General features: G+C 48.8%; 1 pseudogene; it reads left to right on the top strand.

The window, feature by feature from the left end:
• The first annotated feature begins 22,447 nt into the window (after positions 1-22,447).
• On the top strand, positions 22,448-22,976 carry LOC125524379 (annotated as a pseudogene).
• The last annotated feature ends 435 nt before the right edge of the window (positions 22,977-23,411 follow it).

The following is a 23,411-nucleotide window of genomic DNA, read 5'->3' as shown; positions in this document are numbered from 1 at the left end:
CAAATGATCAATCTTATGGCCACATTCATGGCATAGTTTGTTCAAATGATCTCATATTATGCATAAGGGTGCATATTGGAATGGCAAACAATATTGCCTAAGGAAGTTTTCATTTTGTTTGGACGAAAAAACCATTTTCCATTTTTCGAGTGCCCCAAAGGAGGTTTTTTTGTGAAAGACCTCCCAAATAATTGTTGCAAAATTGGACCAAATCAATTTTCTAAAATACTAGGACATATTTAATGCACAATTGACAAAATGGTTGGGTGTAAAAAGTTTTGATCCACCTCTCGTCAAAAAGACAAATTTCCGCCGATTCAGTTGGAAGCGGGTCAAATTTGAACTACAGCTACCTCATAGTTTGCTATTTATTTTTTCAAAAAATCATTTCTAGTTACATAAATACCTATTTAATCATAAATACATGGTTTGGTGGCGATACGTCGAGGTTTGGGCGGTGGCCGAGGGCCCCAACTCTAGAGCGCGTAAACTCGCATGCCCGCCGCGTGGTCACCGTGTGACCGTGGCATTGCCATGTGTTCTGGGCGGCCTAGGAATCTCTACTCCTAATGGAGCAGTTGGTAGTCTCGCTTTCAGGTTTTTTTTCGTCCCACCACTTTCGTCCGGTTTTTTTTCGTAGGTTAACCATCGTAGATTTTTTTCGATGTTGGTTTCTTATTCACCGGTTTATTTACCCCTCAGCTCTTTCCTTGCAAATCAGCACTTTCCAAACGTGCACGCAATCACGGATCTAAATTTACTAACTTATCCAAATCAACCAATACCTTCCATTATTGCAAATTTCTTTAGGAAACAAATAATAGATTTTAAGGAAACAAATAAAAGATTTTAAAAACGCATCATACTTTACTAACAATCACTAAAAATCAAATCTAAATTAATTAACCTTACCTTAAATCACTCAATCACTTTAATTAGAAAACATTTTCTTTCCTAACTGCAACCCGCTTAGTGTGCACATAACAATCCGAAGTAATTAGAGTCACATGATTGAATCCATTTTTTTAGAGCGACATGATTGAATTCATTTATTAACAATAATCCTCACTAAAAGTGCGTTTAGCAATTTTAGAGGGCGGACCAAAACTCTGCCATCCGCTCGCCCACGTTTGTTTAGGTATAGGAAAAAATGGCATATGGAAACAACACGACCGGGGCGGCGGCGCAATGTTCGGGGATAGGGGATCGGAGGAGAAGGATTGGCCTGGCAGCATGATCGGGGTGCTTCCCCGCGGCCGCGGTCCTCGCGATGCCACCTACCCGAAATCAACGTTGCTCCCTGCCGTCAGCCGAGGCGACGCCGCCTGCCCTCCTACCCACAGTCCGCTGCCGCGTGCGGCTACGGCGGGAGGAGTAGCGACGGGGCCGAGGTCCTTCATGCATTCCGGGATGGAGGCCATGATTTCATCGAGGTCGTTGCTGCCTCCTACACTCAGGGTGTGTCGCCGAGATCAAGGCGAGCATGAGGAGTTGTGGCCACTGCCATGGTCACCCCATCACAGGGGATGGAGCACGCCGTCGGCCTATAGCTTGTGGAGATCACTGTTGCTCTTCAGGTCGCGTGGTGACCGGATCTTGCCGATGTGTCCCTCCCCGACGACCTCCTCTTCGCCCGGTTGGCCGGCATGGATCTCGCCACTGCTGCCCTCAACTTCTCTGCCTCGAGCTCGACGGTCAGCCACCATGGATCCCCCAGGTGGAGGGTCACGTGAACCAGCCGTCCTCCCATGCTGCAGCGGTGAGAAGGTGACATGGCTCTCCGTACACGAAGAGTGGAGTTCAGTCAAGTACTTATATACTTGGCCTCTACTGCTGATCCATGTACATGGAGAAGAACAGACAACCGCTCATTCATGCTTCGTTCCACTCCTTTGCGCTACATTACTGGAGGTGACATTTTCCTATCTCTCTATGTTGTAACAAGCCTGCTGCCTACATAGTTAATGGATTTTTTATTTAAATTTATCGTTGCTTAGTGCTTTGTTGCAATTGTTCACCCAAGATTCTTATATATAATCTGAGCGTATGTAGGCATACTTAGCTTTGCTATTCCATTTTTTCTGGCGCATAGAAATAAGAGTATTGTCCAGGTTAGGTATTCAATTGAGTATGGTATTTGGATTGCTATCAGAATGTCTTTTCTATGCATGTGATTTCTCACATCTGGTTATAATATTTGTGAAGACGTGCATTGCACGTGCACTTGGAAGCGGGCCCGTGGCCCGCGCTAGACGGCGCCGACGTCGACCCGAGCCACCTCGTCCGCGTATTCTTGGAGCCGTGGCTGGTCGATTTACATGAAATTAATTCCCTCAGTTCTGGTGGCAAATATAATACACATAATCCATATTGTTATGCACTAGCGTGTATGTGTGAAATAGATGGATTATGGTCCCGTACCCAATAAGATGGATATGTGTGTGTGTTAGAGAGAGAGGGAGAGGAGGATAGAGAGTGAGGAAGAGGGAGGGAGAGTGTGTGTCTGTGTGTGTGAGGATTTGATGGTTAAATAGGTCGCCAATGTCGTAATATTGAATTCTTAGAGTTAATGTGGCCCCGTTGCAACGCACGGGCATTCTTCTAGTGTCTACTTAGTTGGGCACTCCCCAGGTAGGTGCTAGGAAGAAAATTACAACATAATATTCTCACGAGGAGACCGATCGATGCTCAAACATGAATTAGCAGCCAAGTGTTTGATTAGCAGTATGGGAAATGTACATGGCTAATGGGCGTGAGTTTTGACTGAGGATGATCAATTACTAAGAAGACTGTCTTCAAAAAATTTCAGCTCAAAAGGAGGAGCTTAGGTGGTACTTGCTTTGCAAAGTACCACACTGGACATAAATACGAATGTTAAAGCTGGGTTCAAAATAATGAATGGATTAAACTGGCATTTGGTGAAGGATGGTTATTTGGGCATAGGAAAGCACTGTAGAAAATGGATAGTATTTGGACATGCCAAAGTGGTACTTCCTTCACAAAGTGCTGCTCTGAACAGAATAGGAAAATGAATATTGTTGAAATATTTTTGAACTAGGAAAGGAAGGTTTTTGACATATTTGATGAAGATATGATCCAAAAAATTTATGAGATTTTTTTAGGAATTTTTGGAATAAAATAAATATAGGTTGCTTCACAACCTAGGGCAAAAACTGCCACATGGACATGACACATAGGCAAAACTGATGAGGTGGCGCCTTGTCATAGCAACCCACCACAATTTACAAGGTTATGACCATCTATATTGGTCGTTAACAACTAGAAATAAGGCAGCGGACTAGCGCTGTCTGCTTTATGATCATTTCGTGTAAGAAAATTACGACCTTTTTGACCAAAATGGTCGCAATGATTTAGGGTTTGGAGCCCCCGAACAGCTTTTGACCAATTGGTCTCAAATGGTCATAGATCTATGATCAATTCTTCCAGGGTCACTGATGGAAGGTCACTAGTTGACATATTTCTTGTAGTGCCGGCGCGCCTCCTCGTCGGATCCTCCGCGTTTCGTCAAGTCAAAGACGGAGCCGGAACTCGCGCCAGTGAAAACGGAGCCGGGGCTCCCCGCCGTGAAGACGAAGCACGGCGGCGGGGAGCTCGACGACGATGCGGCCCTGAAATGGGCGCGCGAGGACTTCCTGAGGATGGAGAGGGAGCGCTAGTGCGCCGCCCCTGCGGCGCTTCGAGCAGCGCAGCCGGGGTCGTGACGAAGGAGGAGTCGCCGTCCTCGAAGACAGCGACGACGACGATGACGCGCCACCGCCGCCGCCACCAGTCCGCCATGGCGACGCCGGGCAGGGGTCCAGCAGGGACCACCGCGTCAAGGAGGAGAAGGCCGCCGACGACGACGGCGGCGACTACTCAGCGTTCAGCGATTTCTTTTTTTAGTTTATATTTGCTATGTACTGCGTCGCGAACATGTCTAATATATGCCAAACTTTGCCGAAATTTAGTCGTGTTTAACTGAACTTCGCCAAATCTTTTTTTTGAAAAAATTAGACGCGTCTGAGGGCGGCCCTGGGGCCGGCGACTGGGGACCAACTCGCCCACAGGCCCTTTTTTTGCGCCGGCTAGCCCCCAGGCGGCGATTTTAGGCGCCCTCTGGGGGGCCAACGGCTGGAGATGCTCTTAGGCCTTTCCCAATGCTCCACAGTGTACAGGTGCTAAGGATGTCATATAGACAAAAATATAATGTGGCAAAGCAATTAAAAAGAAGAGAGAGCATTATAATGACCCTAATAAGAACCAATGCTACGCACGTGGACCTAGGCAAAAAGAATATCAACCAATACATGAAGGAGTTTTATTATTAAACAATTAAATAAAGAAGGCTTAGCTACAAAAGCTAAGCACCGATGCATTAAGGACATTAGTTGCTAAGCATCTTAATGCACTTAACATTCCACTTTAGCATCAATGCATTGGGAGAGGTCTTAACGGTGAATACCGTTAGATCTTGGGCCGCATGCTCGCTCCGCGATTCGTGCTTTCCTTGGACCACCTCGTTGTATACTCGATGTATAGTCTGGCCCGGTTTCTGTATATTCTTTTAGTCTGTCAGTTTGATGGGTCCCATGGTACTATTTTTATCACTGTTGTATGCATGCCACATCACTTCTCTCTCTCCCAAACAAATCCACAGACTTTCTTTAATCATAGAAAATTTAAATCATTCGTATTTTCTAAATTATAAACTTGTTTTTGAAACTTTTTATATATTTGAATTTCTGGCACAAAGACCTTTAGAACAAGATCAATCTTGGATGCATTTTGACAAGTTTGAAAAAAGTGAAATATGTTTTTTCCGAAATGTCATTTTTGATTATTTTTTGAACAAGTCGGTGGAAAGTGAAATGTAATATGAACATGTGAAATTAATTATTTTTAAATGTGTAACAGTTTATTTCAAAAGAGTGAAATATATTTTTACAAAAACGTGCAATTGAAATAGATGTATTTTTGTGAAACTAGTGAGTGAAAAATGAACTGTAATGTCAACATGTGAAACAGATTATTCGGTAATGTGTAACAGTTTATTTCAAAAGAGTGAAATATCTTATTACAAAATTTGTAATTGAAATAGATGTGATTTTTGTGAAACAAGTCAGCGGAAAGTGAAATGTAATGTCAACATGTGAACTGATTTTTTTTAAATGTGTAACCGTTTATTTCAAAAAAAAGTGAAATATGTTTTTACAAAATGTGCAATTGGAATAGATGTGATTTTCGTGAAACAAGCCAGTGAAAAGTGAAATGTAATGTCAATATGTGAAACTGGTTATTTTAAAATGTGTAAAAATTTATTTCAAAAGAGTGAAATATGTCATTTCAGAGGTATGCAATTGAAATATATATGATTTTTGTGAAATAAGCTAGTGTAAAGTGAAATGTAGCGTCTGAAATTGAAAAAAAAATACAAAACTGAAATGTCAAATTGTAAAACTAATTGAAATCATTTTATTCAAAAGATTTCAAGATAATGAAATATGTTTCACTCTTTTGAAATAAACTTTTACATGGTAAATTCGGTGTAATGACTGTTGATAGGACCTCTCGGTTCCACACTAAGTGGTTGCGGTTCAGTTTTCGGGCGAAAGATGTTAGGGTATGACCCAATCGGCCCACTGCTCTCACATATCCAACCTTCACCGTTAAGCTAAAGGGGTCTTTAGATCCAATAAGAATAACTATTTTCAAAGGTTGCCTTGTTAAAAGACATCCCAATCACCTAGTGGGCATCATTGCCAGGGTTTACGCATGGCTGCGGCAAAGGAGAATGTCGAAGATAAACATAATTCATAAACGACTTGTCCTCGGACATGAAGCCAATTCAGAAGATCGAACTCTCCTATGAAGCCGAAGACCAGAAGATGAAGCTATCATGAGGAGTAATTCAAGGTCCTTGGCTTGAAGACGAGTTCAGGGGCTACTCATTGTGTTCTGGATTAGGGGGTACTCACCATGTCGGTCTACCATTCATGGTCCAGACTGAGGACCACCTGTCGTGGTTCTAAGTCTGACAGTGATGTAGGGGGTAAGTACGGAGAGGCAAGATCTTAGCTATGGAGAAGTTGTAAGAACGCAAGGTTTACGAGTTCAGGCCCTTCTCGGAGGAAGTAATAGCCCTACGTCTCGGAGTCCGGAGGCGGTTGACTGGATTATGAGAGTATGAGTTACAGGGGTGCGAACCCTTGTCTCGGAGGAGGGGGTGGCTTATATAGAGTGCGCCAGGACCCCGGCCAGCCCATGTTACGAAGGGTTCAATGTACATTAAGGCAGGGCGTTACTGGTAACGCTAGAAATAAAGTGCTATGATGACCATAAAAGCTACTTAATGACCGACCGTTAGCGTGCGGAGTGACTTTAGGTCTCCTGGCCGTCGAGTGGTTGGATCTTGGTCGAGTGATTGCTTCTTGGTCGAGTGTCTTCGAGTCTGTCGAGTGGAACACCTCCAAGTCGATTGAAAGGTGATTTCTTCTAGAGATGTCCTTGGGTAGGGCAGTTAGGACAGGTCCATGACCCTACCCTAGGTACATAGCTTCATCATTAGCCCCCGAATGGATCGAAGTTTGAGTGGGGAAGGAGTTGAGAACTTCTCCGACTCATTTTTCATGCCGTGAGCATATCTTGTTTCGGATCAACGGACCTGAGTGATGACAGCAACTTCCTTTTCAGTCGCCTTGATCCATTCTAAATTCTTCGTCGAGTGAGTTTCTTTACTTGTAAGGCTCCGAGTGACGGTGCAGAGGAGATCTTTGTTCTGACAAGTTGTTTGCTGCCCACGGATTTCGTGGGATCCAAATTTTGGGAAGCGCGCGGGACGGGGGAGGCTGCAGTAATCAGACGGGATAGAGCGGAGCCGCCTCGATCCCTGCGCCACCTTTTTCGCCACGTATCGCACGCGCAATCGTTACGGGATTTGACAGACCCACCCGGGCCTACCAGTCAGCCACTCGGAAGCGGCCTCATATAAGGCGTTGGACCGGGGTCTCCCGAACAGTGCGTTCCCATTATCTCTTCTCCTCTTCGCGCTCCTCCGCTGCGCCCACTCTCACTCTCGCGCCGCCGTTCCATACGCGTCTCATCAGCGACGATGGGGAAGGAGAAGACGGCGGCTCTGGAGCGGGCAAAGAAGGCGACGGCGAGGTCGAAGGGGAAGGCAACCGGTCGAGGCGGATCCTCCTCGCGAACCGGCCTGCCGAAGGGCTAGATCCAGGGCGACTGGATCCACTCGAAGATCTCCCAAGAAGACCTCGACGACCTGGCCGAGGGAGGGCTGATCCCCTACGACTCGGCGCGACTTCCGAAGAAGGAATCCGAGCCGCAACCCCGGGAGGGTGAGCGCGTTCTTCTTGCCACCCACGTCGACCGTGGGTTTTCCTTGCCTCCTCACCCTTTCTTTCGAGGATTTCTGAACTTCTTTGGGGCACAACTCCACCATTTTACTCCCAACACGATCGTTTATCTTGCCGCTTTCATTTCTTTGTGTGAGAATTTCCTGGGTTGCCGGCCTCACTGGGGTATTTTCAAGCATATTTTCACTTGTCGCTCCCAGACAATGAAAAAGGCTAATCCGAGTGACGAGAGGACCCAAGTGATCCAGATGTGCGGGGGTCTTGGTATCCAGATGAGGGGAAAAAGCTCCTTTCCGGCCATGATTCTTCCTGACTCAGTTCGCGGGTGGCAGTCGACCTGGTTTTATTGTAAGGACCAGTCGACGCCAGGGCAGTTGACTGGACTGCCTCCCTTTACCATGGACCGAGTGAGGAAACCCTCCCCTTTGAAGGTGCTCCCAGAGGAGAAGGCGCAGGTGAGGGTGCTGGTCGATCGAGTGGTCCAGCTTATCCATGACGGGGGCACTGGTATGGATATCTTGGAGGTCTTCCTTCAACGGCGCATCCAGCCTCTTCAAGCTCGGGACCATCCGATGTGGATGTATTCGGGTCTTGAAGACTCCACCCGAATCCACCCGGAGGAGGTCGACGATGACACACTGGAGAAGTGGCTGTCGGGCATTACCGAGAACAAGGACAATCCCAGGGGAGCCAGGAGAGTTCCTCCATTCGACCAGTCTCATGCACCAGAGAAGGTCTGATTCTGAGTTTTTGCTTGTAATCTGAATTCACTCGCGCAACTGCCTATATTGCGTCGACTGACTTTGTCCTCCTTGCTTTCTTTCAGGCCATTATTGAAATGTATTCAATGACCAACGGGGAGCAAGAGCAAGCCCTGGAAGGCGAGGCGAGTGGCGGCGAAAGTGGCGAGTGGACTTCCGACGGTGAAGGGGATGGAGGAAGCGACGACTCAAGCGATGGAGAAGAAGTTGAGTCGCCTCCTCGCAGGGAGAGGCGATCCAAGCTTGACCAAGAACGGCCGAGTGCCCGTGACAAGGCAACTGCTCAGGCTGGTCAGTCTTCGAAGCGTCCTTGGATCTCTTCACCAACCCCGACTGAGAAGGCGCCAAAGCACCCCAAAGTTGCAGAGCCGAAGACTCGGAAGGCGTTGCCGAAGATCAAGATTGATATCCCCGTCGCTTCCGCGTGAGTATCTCTCTTTGCATTCACTTCGACGCTCCGCGCTGTTTGTTTTTCTTGTTTTAACTGGACGAACTTTGGAACTGTCAGCGCTGCCATCTCCGGGACCTCAGCTTACAGGGACGATGATGAGGTGATGGAGGATGCGATCACTTCTAATCCGGGTATGATTTCTGCCATACTGTCTTTGTTCGGTCGATTCAACTGCAATGTGCACCATTGGGTGACGTGATTTTGGTAATTGAACTTTGCACAGCTCCCAACATTATTGACCTCCCTGATGATGATGAAGAGCCCGAGAGGCCTTTGACGAGGAAGAATAGGCGAGCTCCTGCAAGCGAGGCGCTACAGTCGACGCCGAGGGCGGAACCAGTCATTCAGGACACTGGTGACGTCAATCGGGGTTCTGTTACCTTCGCCCTGCCCCTGTCGAGTGCATTGCCTTCTTCGTCGACTGCTCAGGCCCCTGTCGACCCGCCTTCAGTTTTTGCAACCCATCATGTCCCAGAGGACGAGGTGAATGATGCTAGGGAAGCCATACACCAGGCGGGCATTATGATGGAGGAGATGAAGACGGTGCGGGACGCCAGCCAAGCCGCCTATGATGCCAGCTCGGCTCTCCAGAGCAACGTTCAGGTTAGTCGGCTATCTGAAGATTCTTTCCGAAAATCTTTGCATCTGTACACCCACTGGGTGCGTCGATTGATGTTGGACTAGTGGGGGCACGCTGAGTGCACCCACTGGGTGTAGTCCCCGAGACTACGGTGGACTGCTGGCAGTCGACTGTAGTCTTTGTATTTTGTCGAGTAAAAACCGAACTGGTAGTTTGTTTCTTCCGCTCGATCTGGTCGAGTGGGATCAGAACCGGTGGGGGCACGCAAAGTGCACCCACTAGGTGTAGTCCCCGAGACCGCGGTCGACTGCTGGCAGTCGACTGTGGTCTGAGCTCTACTTTCTCTCCCCCCATTTTTTTGAACTCGACTCCAGCGGGCCGGTCGAGTGGGATCAGAACTAGTGGGGGCACGCAAAGTGCACCCACTGGGTGTAGTCCCCGAGACTATGGTGGACTGCGGGCAGTCGACCGTAGTCTTAGTACTTAATGTCTTTGTCGTTTTTTTGCTGTGGAATAATTTCTCCCCTTTGATTTCGGAAATCTTGTGATCTTGGAGCTCGCTTCGCTGATTTGGAGAGGCAACAGATTCAACTGAACCTTGACTTGGAGCTGGCCAAGACAGAGCTGCAGAAGGTCAGAGACAGCGCCGCTGGTAAGACAAGTTTGTCGACTGGTCAGTTTTAGGCTTGAGCACCCTTCTGCTATTTCTGAATCAATCATCATTTCTTTGCAGAAAAACTGAGAGAAGCTCTGGCGAAAAAGGATCAGGATTTGGCTGCTGCTCATAAGGAGGCTGACGACAGGACCGCTCTGGCCGAACAGAAGCTGGCTTCGGTCGCCTAGTTGGAAGAAGAGAATACCAGGCTGAAGACCGCTCTGAATGACTCCAACAAGGAGTGCTTGCGCTGGAAGAAGGCGAATCTCGTTCAGGGCGAGAAAATGGAAGGCATTGCTCGCAGGAGGGATGATCTGGAGAGCTATCTAAGGAGTCTTGCCAAGAAGTTGTTCATCAAGCTTGAAGGTGCACATTCTGTTCCGACTGATTTTTTGTGTCGACTCAGTGTACGAAAATTGACTTATCCTTGGATCGTGAATGCAGAGTTTTGCCAGAACTTTGAAGAGGAGACTGGGCGGATCGAACCAGGTTTGGATCCAATCAACTCTCCCGTGAAAGATGAAACTGCCATGAATCTGCTCCGTCTGGAATCTCGCATCGATAGTGCCGTGGACTACTTGGCTCGACTGAAGGTCGCCATGTCGCGGATTGACCCGGCACTTTGGCCAGAGGCTGTGCTCCAAAGTGATCTTGAGTCCCTGATGACTCGACTAAATGAAATCCCAGACCGAGTGCAGGAGTGGAAGAAGTCTGCTGCTCGGTGTGGCGCTGACGTGGCTCTGTCTTTGGTTCGTGTCCACTGCAAGGAGGTGCGACAAGACAAACTGGCAGCAATCAAGGTCGCCAACACCCAGAAACATGACTTCCGAACTTTTATGGAGACTTTCATCGCTGATAGCCGACGGCGTCGACCTGGATGAGTTCGTCGAGCCTGCCAGCCCTCCTCCCGCGGAGTGAACAAACTCTTATGTCCCACCTTAAATTTGCCTCGGAATGCCGAGTGGTTTTTGTAACCGTTAAACTTTTTCGGGCTGCATGCCCGAGTACTTCGATCTGTGATCCAGAACCTTTAGAATTTACTTGAACTTGGTTTACCGTTGAATATCTTTATGAATCTCCTGCTGAGTGAACCCATTCTTCATTCGAGACAACTTTTGTATTCGCAGCGCAGCTCCGAAGGAGAGGGAAGCAGTCGACCCATGTCTTGTCGCCCTTGCAGGTCGGCGACGGAGTGCACATCGTATTTGTGGCGGAGCTCTCCAGGGGAAGGCGGCGGTCGATCCACACCTTGTTACTGCAGAGCGGGACGGAGCGCACATTGTATTTGTGGCGAAGCTCTCCAGGAGAAGGTAGCAGTCGACCCGCACTTCGTTACTATAGAGCGGGATGAATCGCGCATTGTATTTGTGGCGAAGCTCCCCAGGAGAAGGTGGCAGTCGACCTGCCCCTCGTCGTCCTTGAGGATTGAGATGTGTTTCGTACTTAGGCGAGTTCTAGACTGCAGCTAAGCCCCCGAGTGGGAGGATTGCTCTCCACTTGGTAGGATTTTTTCAAACTTAGGCGAGTGCCGGACTACAGCTAAGTCTCTAAGTGGGGGAACTTAGGCGAGTACTGGACTGCGGCTAAGCCCCCGAGTGGGAGGATTGCTTTCCACTCGGTAGGATTTTTCATACTTAGGCGAGTGCCTGACTGCAGCTAGGTCCTCAAGTGAGAGAACTTAGGCGAGTACTGGACTGCAGCTAAGCCCCCGAGTGGGAGGATTGCTCTCCACTCGGTAGGATTTTTTCAAACTTAGGCGAGTGCCGGACTGCAGCTAAGTCTCCAAGTGAGAGAACTTAGGCGAGTACTGGACTGCAGCTAAGCCCCCGAGTGGGAGGATTGCTCTCCACTCGATAGGATTTTTTCAAACTTAGGCGAGTGCCGGACTGCAGCTAAGTCTTCAAGTGAGAGAACTTAGGCGAGTACTGGACTGCAGCTAAGCCTCCGAGTGGGAGGATTGCTCTCCACTTGGTAGGATTTTTTCAAACTTATGCGAGTGCCGGACTGCAGCTAAGTCTCCAAGTGAGAGAACTTAGGCGAGTACTGGACTGCAGCTAAGCCCCCGAGTGGGAGGATTGCTCTCCACTCGGTAGGATTTTTTCAAACTTAGGCGAGTGGCGGACTGCAGCTAAGTCTTCAAGTGAGAGAACTTAGGCGAGTACTGGACTGCAGCTAAGCCTCCGAGTGGGAGGATTGCTCTCCACTCGGTAGGATTTTTTCAAACTTAGGTGAGTGCCGGACTGCAGCTAAGTCTCCAAGTGAGAGAACTTAGGCGAGTACTAGACTGCAGCTAAGCCCTCGAGTGGGAGGATTGCTCTCCACTCGGTAGGATTTTTTAAATACTTAGGCGAAACGGATTCGCAGCTAAGCCCCCGAGTGGGAGGCTGGCTCGCCACTCGGTAGGAAACTGTTTTTACAAACTCAGGAAAAACGGATTCGCAGCTAAGCCAACCACTGGGGGATTTCTTATGCAAACAAAAACAATAATAATCACTGGGAAAATTATAACGCTCTTGTCTTTGATAAATAAACTACAGGAGTTTTTCTTATTACATCTCATCCGAGTGAGAATTCAAGTATAAAAGGGGCGGAGTAGCTCCGCATTCCAGGCTCGTGGCTCGTCAATCTGGCGATCGACATTGTAGAGGTGGTATGCTCCATTGTGGAGGACTCTGGTGACTATGAAGGGGCCTTCCCAAGTAGGAGCGAGCTTGTGTGTTTTCTGCTGATCCACACGGAGGACCAAGTCGCCTTCTTTGAAGGCTCGGCTCTTCATGTTTCTGGCATGGAATCGACGCAAGTCTTGCTGATAGATGGTCGATCGAATCAAGGCCATTTCTCTTTCTTCTTTTAGGAGGTCGACTGCGTCCTGCCGGGCTTGTTCTGCTTCATCTTCAGAGTAGAGCTCGACTCGGGGAGCGTTGTGAAGCAGGTCACTCGGTAAGACTGCCTCGGCTCCGTAGACCAGAAAGAATGGGGTTCTTTCGGTCAATCGATTCGGGGTTGTCCTCAATCCCCAAAGGACTGATGGAAGCTCGTCGACCCATGCACCTGCTGCGTGCTTGAGATCGCGCATCAATCGGGGTTTCAGTCCTTTGAGAATTAGGCTGTTTGCCCTTTCTGCTTGCCCATTCGACTGGTGGTGAGCGACCGAAGCATAGTCGACCCGAGTGCCCTGAGAGGCGCAAAAGGCCCTGAATTTGTCGGAATCGAAGTTTGACCCATTGTCCGTGATGATGCTGTGCGGAACTCCATATCTGAATATCAACTCTCTGATGAAACTGATAGAGGTGCAAGCATCGAGATTCTTGATAGGCTTGGCTTCAGTCCATTTGGTGAACTTGTCGACTGCTACCAGCACATGAGTGAAGCCGCTCCTACCTGTTCTCAGTGGTCCAACCATGTCCAGCCCCCAAACAGCGAAGGGCCAGACGAGTGGAATGGTTTTCAGGGCTGACGCGGGCTTGTGCGGCATATTGGAGTAATACTGACATCCTTCACATTTGTTGACTATATCTTTTGCCATCTCATTGGCTCTTGGCCAGTAGAACCCCGCTCGGTATGCTTTAGCCACAATGGTCCGAGAGGACGCATGATGGCCACAGGTCCCCGAGTGGATATCGTTAAGGATCATCTGACCTTCTTCTGGTGTAATACACTTCTGGCCGACCCCAGTCGCGTTTTCTCTATATAATTGTCCCTTTATGACTGTAAAGGCCTTGGATCGACGGACGATCTGTCGAGCCTCTTCTTCGTCTTCTGGGAGTTCTTTCCTTAGGATGTACGCGATGTACGGTTCTGTCCAGACGGGAGTGATAACCAAGACTTCCATGATCAGGTCGACCACAGCTGGAATTTCAACTTCAGTCGGATCCATGGCGCTTTTTGGCTGCGGGGCCTCTTCGGTGAAGGGATCCTCCTAGACTGATGGTGTGTGGATGTGTTCCAAAAACACATTGCTGGGAATGGCTTCTCTTTTGGAACCTATTTTTGCCAGATCATCAGCTGCTTGATTTTTCAGTCGGGGTATGTGATGAAGCTCTAACCCCTCGAATTTCTTCTCCAGCTTTCTCACTGCATTGCAATAACCAGTCATGGCTGGACTTCTGACGTCCCATTCCTTCATCACTTGATTAACCACCAAATCTGAGTCGCCATAGACCATAAGGTGATGGACACCGAGTGAAATGTCCATGCGCAACCCATATAAAAGTGCTTCATATTCTGCCTCGTTGTTAGAGGAATCAAAGTGGATTTGAAGAACATATCTGAGTTTATCTCCTCTGGGGGAGACCAACACCACTCCGGCGCCGGGACCATTTAGCATCTTGGAACCGTCGAAGAACATGGTCCAATGCTCCGAGTGAACCTGAGTCGGCAGTTGCTATTCAATCCACTCGGCGATGAAATCCGCGATTGCCTGGGACTTGATAACTTTCTTTGCCTCAAACTTGATATCTAGAGGAAGGAATTCAATCGCCCATTTTGCCACTCGACCAGTTGCGTCCCTGTTATGCAAGATCTCTGACAATGGAGCGTCGCTGACGACTGTAATGGAATGATCAGAGAAGTAGTGGGCAACTTTCTTCGTGGTCATATAAATCCCATATACAAGCTTCTGATAATGAGGATATCTTTTCTTCGATGGGGTCAAGACTTCAGAAATATAATACACTGGGCGCTGAACTTTGAAGGTTTTCCCTTCTTCCCGCTCGACCGTAAGTACCGTACTGACGACTTGTCCTGTGGCTGCAATGTAAAGCAGCAAAGGATCCTTGCTGATTGGGGCAGCAAGCACCGGCTGGGTGGAGAGCAGAGCTTTGAGCTCTGCAAACGCTGCATCAGCTTCAGGAGTCCACTCGAACTTGTCGGACTTCTTCATCAATCGGTAAAGAGGCAATGCCTTTTCACCGAGACGAGATATGAATCGACTTAAAGCGGCCAAGCAACCAGTAAGCTTCTGGACGTCGTGCACTCGCACAGGACTTTTCATTCGGAGTATAGTACCAACTTTTTCTGGATTGGCGTCGATTCCCCGTTCGGAAACGAGAAAACCGAGTAATTTTCCGCCAGGAACTCCGAATGTACACTTTGATGGATTAAGCTTGATATCATACCTTCTGAGGTTGGCAAAGGTTTCAGCAAGGTCAGTCAGCAGGTCGGAACCCTTCCGAGACTTGACCACAATATCATCCATGTATGCTTCCACATTCCGACTGATTTGAGTGAGTAAACACTTCTGAATCATCCTCATGAATGTGGCTCCGGCGTTCTTGAGGCCGAACGGCATGGTAACATAACAGAAGCACCCGAATGGAGTGATGAAAGCTGTCTTGATCTCATCAGGTCCATACAGACGGATCTGATGGTACCCGGAATAGGCGTCTAAAAAAGACAGTCGCTCACATCCCGCAGTCGAGTCGACTATCTGATCGATGTGGGGAAGAGGAAAATGATCTTTCGGGCAGGCCCGATTGATATGTTTAAAGTCAATGCACATACGAAGTGACTTGTCCTTCTTGGGGACCATGACAACGTTGGCGAGCCACTCGGAGTGGTAGATTTCTCGGATGAACTTCGCTGCTAAGAGCCGAGCCACCTCCTCGCCAATAGCCTTTCTCTTATGGACGGCGGACCGTCGGAGATGTTCCTTGACAGGTTTTACTTTTGAGTCGACTCTTAAGCGGTGCTTAGCCAGCCCCCTGGGAACACCCGGCATGTCAGAAGGCTTCCATGCGAAAATGTCCCAGTTCTCACGGAGGAACTGGATGAGCGCTTCTTCCTATTTGGAGTCGAGTGTTGTCGAGATATGAGTCGGAGAGGCGCTGGGGTCGGTCGGGTGGATGTGAGCTGTCTTTGTATCGCCAGTCGACTGAAAAGCCTACTCTGTAGCGGGCTTCTTGGCTCGCAACAGATCACTCGGGTCTGCAGTCTTCTGGTATTCCTGCAACTCCACCACTGCCATCTGAGCATCAGTGATCTTCGAACCTTTCTGAAAACATTCTTCCGCTTTCTTCCGATTGCCCGTAATAGTGATCATGCCTTTGGGGCCAGGCATCTTCAATTTGAGGTACACGTAACATGGTCAGGCCATGAAGCGTGCATAAGCCGGCCTCCCCAAAATAGTGTGGTAGGCACTCTGGAAGTCTACAACTTCAAATGTCAATTTTTCTTTGCGGTAATTTTTGGAATCACCGAAAACCACATCAAGAGCAATCTGGCCGAGTGATTCAGCCTTCTTCCCAGGAATGACTCCATGGAAACTCATGTTGCTGGCACTGAGTCTGGACATTAGAATGCCCATCCCTTTCAACGTCTCAGCATACAATATGTTCAAACCGCTGCCACCATCCATCAGGACTTTGGTCAGTCGAGTGCCTTCAACAACTGGGTCGACCACCAAAGCTTGCCTCCCAGGGGTGGCGATGTGCGTTGGATGGTCGGACTGGTCGAATGTTATGGCAGTCTGAGACCATTTCAGGTAACTAGGTGTCGCCGGAGCGACCATATTCACCTCTCGGTTAATAACTTTCAGTCGACTTTTGCTTTCAACATCGGCAAAAATCATCAGAGTGGAATTGACCTGAGGGTATCCGTCGTCACTGTCTTCTTTGTCCTCGACCTTGTCCGACTCCTTTTCCTTACCTTTGGGCTGCTTGCCCTGGAACTGCTGGATCAAGAGTCGACACTGTCGAGTGGTATGTTTCGGGTAAATGAAATTACCCTCTTCATCTTTCTTTGTGTGGACGAGACATGGCAAGTCCAACACATCATTTCCGTCCTGGTCTTTAACCTTTTTGGGGTTCCAAGGCCCTTTAGGTTTCCCTTTAAACTTTCCTTGGGTTAAAGCCAAGGCTTCCCCGGGAGCCGCCAGCTCGGCTTTCCGCTTTTGTTTCCGATTGGAATTTCCTTCGGTTTTTTGGGCGACTGACTTGAGCTTGCCACTCCTGAGTCGATCCTCATCTTCACCATTAGCGTACTTGGTGGCAATCTCCATCATCCGATTCAGGGACATATCTCCGGTTCGACCGAATTTCAAATTCAGTTCTCCGTACTTGACGCCTTCCTTGAAGGCACAAACTGCTTGGTGGTCAGGCACATTCTCCACCGAGTGATGTAACGTGATCCATCTCTGGATGTAATCCCTCAAAGTTTCATTCGGCTTCTGCACGCAAGACCGCAGTTCCGTCAGCCCTGCCGGTCGCTTGCATGTGCCTTCAAATGTGGTGACGAACACTCGGGAGAGATCTTCCCAAGTGTAAATGTTGCTAGGTGCTAACTGGTTCAGCCACGCTCTGGCCGAGCCCTCCAACATGAGAGGCAGGTGCTTCCTGGCCACTTCATCATTGCCGCCGCCAATCTGGACGGCCACTCGGTAGTCCTCAAGCCGAGTACCAGGCTTGGACTCGCTAGTGAACTTACTGACTCCAGTCGCCAACCTGAAGTTGGTAGGAATCACAGCGGTCCTGATGGCTCTACTAAAGCACTCTAGCCCCGAAACATGTACTCTGCTGCTGGTAGGGGCATCTCTGTCGTGACCTTCTCGGTGAGCCCTGTTCCTATCGACCAAACCTTGGACGAGAATGGATCTCGCGTCAAACCCTGGCCCTCTGGGGTCGACTGGAATCCTTCGCCCACCACTATAAGGGCGCCTGTCATCCTGCTGGCGAGGCACATACGACCCGCTCCTCGGGGGAGGCGTGGGCACTCGACGTCGACCGTCACGATCGACTCGGTGATCATACTGCTCATGGTTCCCATACTGGTCACGCTAGTCTCCATGTCCCTCACGCCTCGGGGGCGATCTCGGGCAGTGAGCCGACTTGACTGTGTCCGCGGCAAGGGATCTGCTGTGAATCCTATTCCGCGACTGAGAAACAGCGGAATTCTGATCTCCTGCTGCCCGGAGTAACGCTCTGATCTGCAGCAAGCCTCTGCCAGCTTGCGACTGGGAAGGCTGAATCGACTCCGCTATACGGGCCGCAGCTGCTAAATTCTGAACCGGAGTTCGATATACCTACGGGGGCGGGAAGAGCTGACATCGACTGGATTCGGGAACCCGTTGTTGCGCACGCTCGTCGAGTGCTCGCTGGAGATTCTCCAGTCGAGTGTGCTCGGCCAAGTTTGCCAAGCGCGCGTCCTCCAAGGTGCGAGCCTCGGGGGTTTCTCCAACGATAGGAGTGTGCAGTGCATCCACGTTCCGGCGGCGAAGTTCTTCTCTCTGCAGCGACGTGAGAGGCTCGGGAAGATACTCCTCATGGAGACGCGATGGGTCGCCTCCACCCGCGCCTCCGTCGGTGCGGGGAAAACCGGGAGGACTGGGCGGTCCATCGACCATCAGAACCTCCGCCGCCGGATCGCTGCTGTCGCACTCGGATGCGGTCTCTGCAGAGCCAGTCGACAGGTCGAACATGCCGTAGAGGGATTCGTCGGGCTCGATTGCCGCGAATTGAGGGGTGGCCGACTGATGTGCCACCACGTGTCTCACCCACCGCTGAAGTCTCGACCGACCGGAGCGCTTGCGCCGGCGGGAAACGGGGAGGGAGGACAACACAGGAGCCGACTGGTAGGGGGTCGACGGTTGTCGCAGGAGAACGCCGCGGACGCACGCGCTAAAGTGCGTTGCCCCGCGAACAGGGAGTGCGTCCATGTCGAGCGGAGCCTCCTGGAGCCAAGCAGAGTCGTCGACGATGAACGTGAGCGCGCCGAGACGGATCTCGCGGCCCTCCACCGAAACTCCGCCGAAAACCATGATGATTCGGGTCGAAAAAGATCGCAACTCCTCCAACAAACGCTAAAACACCTGCCCCACGGTGGGCGCCAACTGTCGTGGTTCTAAGTCTGACAGTGATGTAGGGGGGTAAGTACGGAGAGGCAAGATCTTAACTATGGAGAAGTTGTAAGAACGCAAGGTTTACGAGTTCAGGCCCTTCTCGGAGGAAGTAATAGCCCTACGTCTCGGAGCCCGGAGGCGGTCGACTGGATTATGAGAGTATGAGTTAGAGGGGTGCGAACCCTTGTCTCGGAGGAGGGGGTGGCTTATATAGAGTGCGCCAGGACCCCGGCCAGCCCACGTTACGAAGGGTTCAATGTACATTAAGGCAGGGCGTTACTGGTAACGCTAGAAATAAAGTGCTATGATGACCATAAAAGCTACTTAATGACCGACCGTTAGCGTGCGGAGTGACTTTAGGTCTCCTGGCCGTCGAGTGATTGGATCTTGGTCGAGTGATTGCTTCTTGGTCGAGTGTCTTCGAGTCTGTCGAGTGGAACACCTCCAAGTCGATTGAAAGGTGATTTCTTCTAGAGATGTCCTTGGGTAGGGCAGTTAGGACAGATCTATGACCCTACCCTAGGTACATAGCTTCATCACCACCGACGACCAAAGAATAGGCCACGTATGCCATGCCCTCAGTGTACTCAAGGTGGTATTCTCTGAAGACTTGGCGTACACTTGAAGGCATATTCAAATATTTGGCATGTTTATCTCTAGATGCAACTGACCATATGTAACCCCAGGTATCCCCCGGCCCCTATATAAGCCGAGGGATTTAGCCTGTAGAGGGAGATTAGATCATTCATACGATCTCGAGGTAGATCATCTTGTACTTTGTACCCCCGTCCACAATCAATACAATACAAGCAGGACGTAGGGTTTTACCTCTTCGAAAGGGTCCGAACCTGGGTAAACACCGCGTTCCTCTACTTCATGTTACCATCTAGCCAAGATCACCAGCTCGGGACCCCCTACCCAAGATATACCGAATTTGGATCCGACAGCGTGTATCACTGATTCTCATCCTATATAAAATGAATTGACCATTAGATCATATATAAACTGAAATGGACCTCCCTTTTCTCTTACTTCCCTACTTTGCTGGCACTTATAGGCATGGCCCTAGGCCCATGTACCGATGCATGCCCCCACACAACCAAAATCACATTTGCCCCTGCCTCCTAAAAATACTCTCCTTGCATTGGTATTTCAAAAAACACTCTCCTTGGATTGAGTTTTGTCCCAAAAGGACTCTAATCTCTCAACCTAGTCGACTGCCAACCTTAATGTTAGATCTACTACCACAAGGCCTAACTATATTGGATCTCCAGCATGTTCTCATGTATGCTTGGATCTCCATGCCTGGTCTTTATGTTCTAGCTCTTCCCTAGCACTAGCACGGCGTCAGTCTTCCACCGCGAATTCACTGACCAAGTAGCCTGACAAGGAAGGCGGAGAAAGCGGTAACCCCACTGCTCGGCACAGAACCAACATGGTGGTGCCAGCCCCCACAAATGCACGAAGGAGATAATCAGTCCGTCCCTCCCTAGCAACGAAATAACCTAGATGCCGGAGATGTCCTGTCCCATGCGCATCATGTCGAAGGACGACCAAATGCGCACACACCAGGATGCTCACTTTTGTTGGTTGGCCAATTCCCCTATTGGACCTACGTCCATCTGAAGAAGCGAAGGAAAAAAACAAAGAGAAACGAAAACTAAAAAATGTAGAGAGAAATTTGTATAAATTTTTTATGGATTTGAAGAAAATCTTCATGAAATTAAAAAATGTTTGCAAATTTAGCCAATTAGAAAATGTTCATGAATTTTAAAAATGTTTCCCGAAGTTAAAAACGTTTGTGAATTTAGAAATACTCCCGGATTTCAAAAGAAGCCCTAAATTCCAGAAATATTCATGAATTTAAAGAATTATCTATCGAGCAGCGCAGGAGCGCTACATTCACGTGTGGATAGGCCATCACTAATACATGGGGCCACAAATGCAAAAAGTAGATCGATACACCAGGAGACTTCATTCCTAGGGAGCTTAGTAACTTAAGAGATTATTGAATCTTCCCCTAAATCAAAATCTACCTTGTCCCCCCCCACCCACCCACCCTCCATACGAACTTGTCATCTATATTTCCTCTTGACCCGACGACATAGGGGTGAACCCTAACCTCATATCACAGAAGTCCAAACCCATCCCTTCCAAATAGGGTACCAACACACATCTATATTTATCTAAAGGCATCAAAACGGTGTATTCTCATGATGCGCTTCCCTAAACTGAGTCCTAGGGCTTCCAAGATAAAGAAAAATGCCCGGTCCAACAAGTCCACAACTTAACATAGTAGTAGAAGGTTCCAAGGCAAAAGCCTACACCCATGTTCTTGACTCTTGTCCCGCTCAAGATTCCCCATCTCAATTGTCGTACGATCTAGATAATAAAGCCCAAAATAAAGCATATATGTTGTCCAGTTGACATGGATAGCTGGAAATTTTCTCATGCTCATAGCCGGTTTAACTGAATCCCCATCACTAACATTCATATATTATTGTAATCAGCAATCATATTATCATAATTTCTAATTATTGAAATAACATCATCCAAAATATCAGAAGAAGACTATCACTATCATGCGAGGATAGAACATGACTATTGCTATGATCGTAATTTGTAATTACTGAAATAACATCATCCATAATTTCAGAGAAAGACAAATCACTATCATGTGAGGATAGAGCATAACTATTGGTATGATCCTCTTTCATCGGAGAATCAAACAACGAACCAATATAAGCATGCGATTTTTTCCTACGAAACATGTCCCTCTTAGATACAATCCCCACACCCACAAGTTGAGCAGGAGAACGTGAAATTCTTAAGAGGGGCACTCATGCCTACTTGGAATCGGTGATGACAATCCACCGTCAGAGTCCTCCCCGGCCAGCAACCAGAAGCTATTGTCGGCCGGGGTGGCTCCTACTCCATGGCGACGACACGGCGTAGGGCATGGATCCTCTATGAACGGCAAGGAAACTGGGGAGAGCGACATGAAGATGTGTAATCCTCACTCTGGTCACCATCGTCCTCCTCGGTACCTCTGTCTCCTCATCGTCGTAAGCACAATCAGTGTCCCCTGGGTGCGTGGCACCGGCAATTCCATCACCACCGCCACCGCATCTTCCGCATCCGGGGCTTGTATGTGACTAATAAGCCTTTCAGCACGCCAATTGATCTGGATTAACCGACTCTGTCTCCATCATGGCCCACTACAGGATCTCGCCGGGAAAGCACCATCGTCGATGATCGGGAGTCGCTCCTCCTTTTGTTGTCTCCAAAACCACCTGGATCGCCTCATTGTGCGGTCGTATTTGTGTAGCGGTGAGATTATGTCAGCCGGTATTTCTCGGTATTGCACAGCAGCATACACATTTTAATCCAGTTGTACCTGGGGAAAACTAGCACAGAATTCGACAAAAAAAAAGGTCAAGGTGAGGACCTTTGAGCCATATAATCTCACCTCGAGCCGAACCCACAGCGTCGTGCTTTGTATAGGACTACTATATAGACACGTTTTGTGTGTGTGTGTGTGTGTGTGTAGAGTAGACACGTTGACGAGACATGACGCCGTGATGGATTCAAACCCGAGTCTAACTCCCCGATGAATACGGCACGAGCACGATGGATATCCCCCGAGTCCACAATGGCAACGCCTCACCGGCCCCAATAAAAATGCCCGGTTCCCCACCCTAGCCCAACAAGCAGAAAACGCTCCTGTCTCTCGATTGCTCTTCCGCCGCCGCGCCTTCTTCGCTAGGGTTTTGTTTCTTCTCCCAATCTTCTGATCAATGGCGGCCGTTGAAGGCGAGAAGAAGATGGTCACGCTCAAGAGCTCGGACGGTCAGGAGTTCGACGTCGAGGAGGCGGTAGCCATGGAGTCGCAGACCATCCGCCACATGATTGAGGATGACTGCGCTGACAACGGCATCCCGCTCCCCCAACGTCGACTCAAAGATCCTCTCCAAGGTCATTAAGTACTGCAAGAAGCACGTCCAGACCAACCCCAAACCGGCTAACTCCGGCGCCGCCGCTGACGCCAAGTCCTCCACCTCTACTGCAGACGCCGCCCCCGCCGAGGACCTCAAGAGCTTTGACGCCGAGTTCGTCAAGGTCGACCAGGCCACCATCTTCGACCTTATCCTGGCTGCAAACTACCTCAACATCAAGGGATTGCTCGACCTTACTTGCCAGACTGTTGCCGACATGATCAAGGACAAGACTCCAGAGAAGATTCGCAAGATTTTTAACATCAAGAATGACTTCACACCCGAGGAGAAGGCGGAGATCCGCAAGGAGAACCAGTGGGCTTTTGAGTAGAAAGTAGTAGCATCGAGGCAATGTTGCGTTGATGTTATGCTAGTATTAATCTTGTTTTTTTTAGACTTGTATGTCTACGTTTCAGCACTGTTTTTTCTATGTCTTCGTAATTGTTGTAATTATTCTGAAGTCTAAACGTCGTTTATATTCTTAAAAATAGCCTATCGTGGATGATTCGCTTGGTAACATCATCCTTGGCTGATTTATAACGTGATGAACAAAAAAAAAGACATTATGACATAAATTTGGAAACAAAATATAGGAAAAATATTGAAAGCAAATTTGAAAACCAGAGACAATGTTGATATTTTCAGCTATCTTGAAATAGCAATATTGTTTCCCTTTATATCAAGACAATGAAATACTTCTTGATCGCGTGAGTGGAATTTTGGAATAGAGGAAGAACATACAACAGAGTGTATGCACTAAAGAGGT

Source organism: Triticum urartu, chromosome 7 (genome assembly GCF_003073215.2).
Source record: "Triticum urartu cultivar G1812 chromosome 7, Tu2.1, whole genome shotgun sequence".
NCBI classification, from domain to species: Eukaryota; Viridiplantae; Streptophyta; class Magnoliopsida; order Poales; family Poaceae; genus Triticum; species Triticum urartu.
This window is presented reverse-complemented; position numbering and strand designations above follow the sequence as displayed.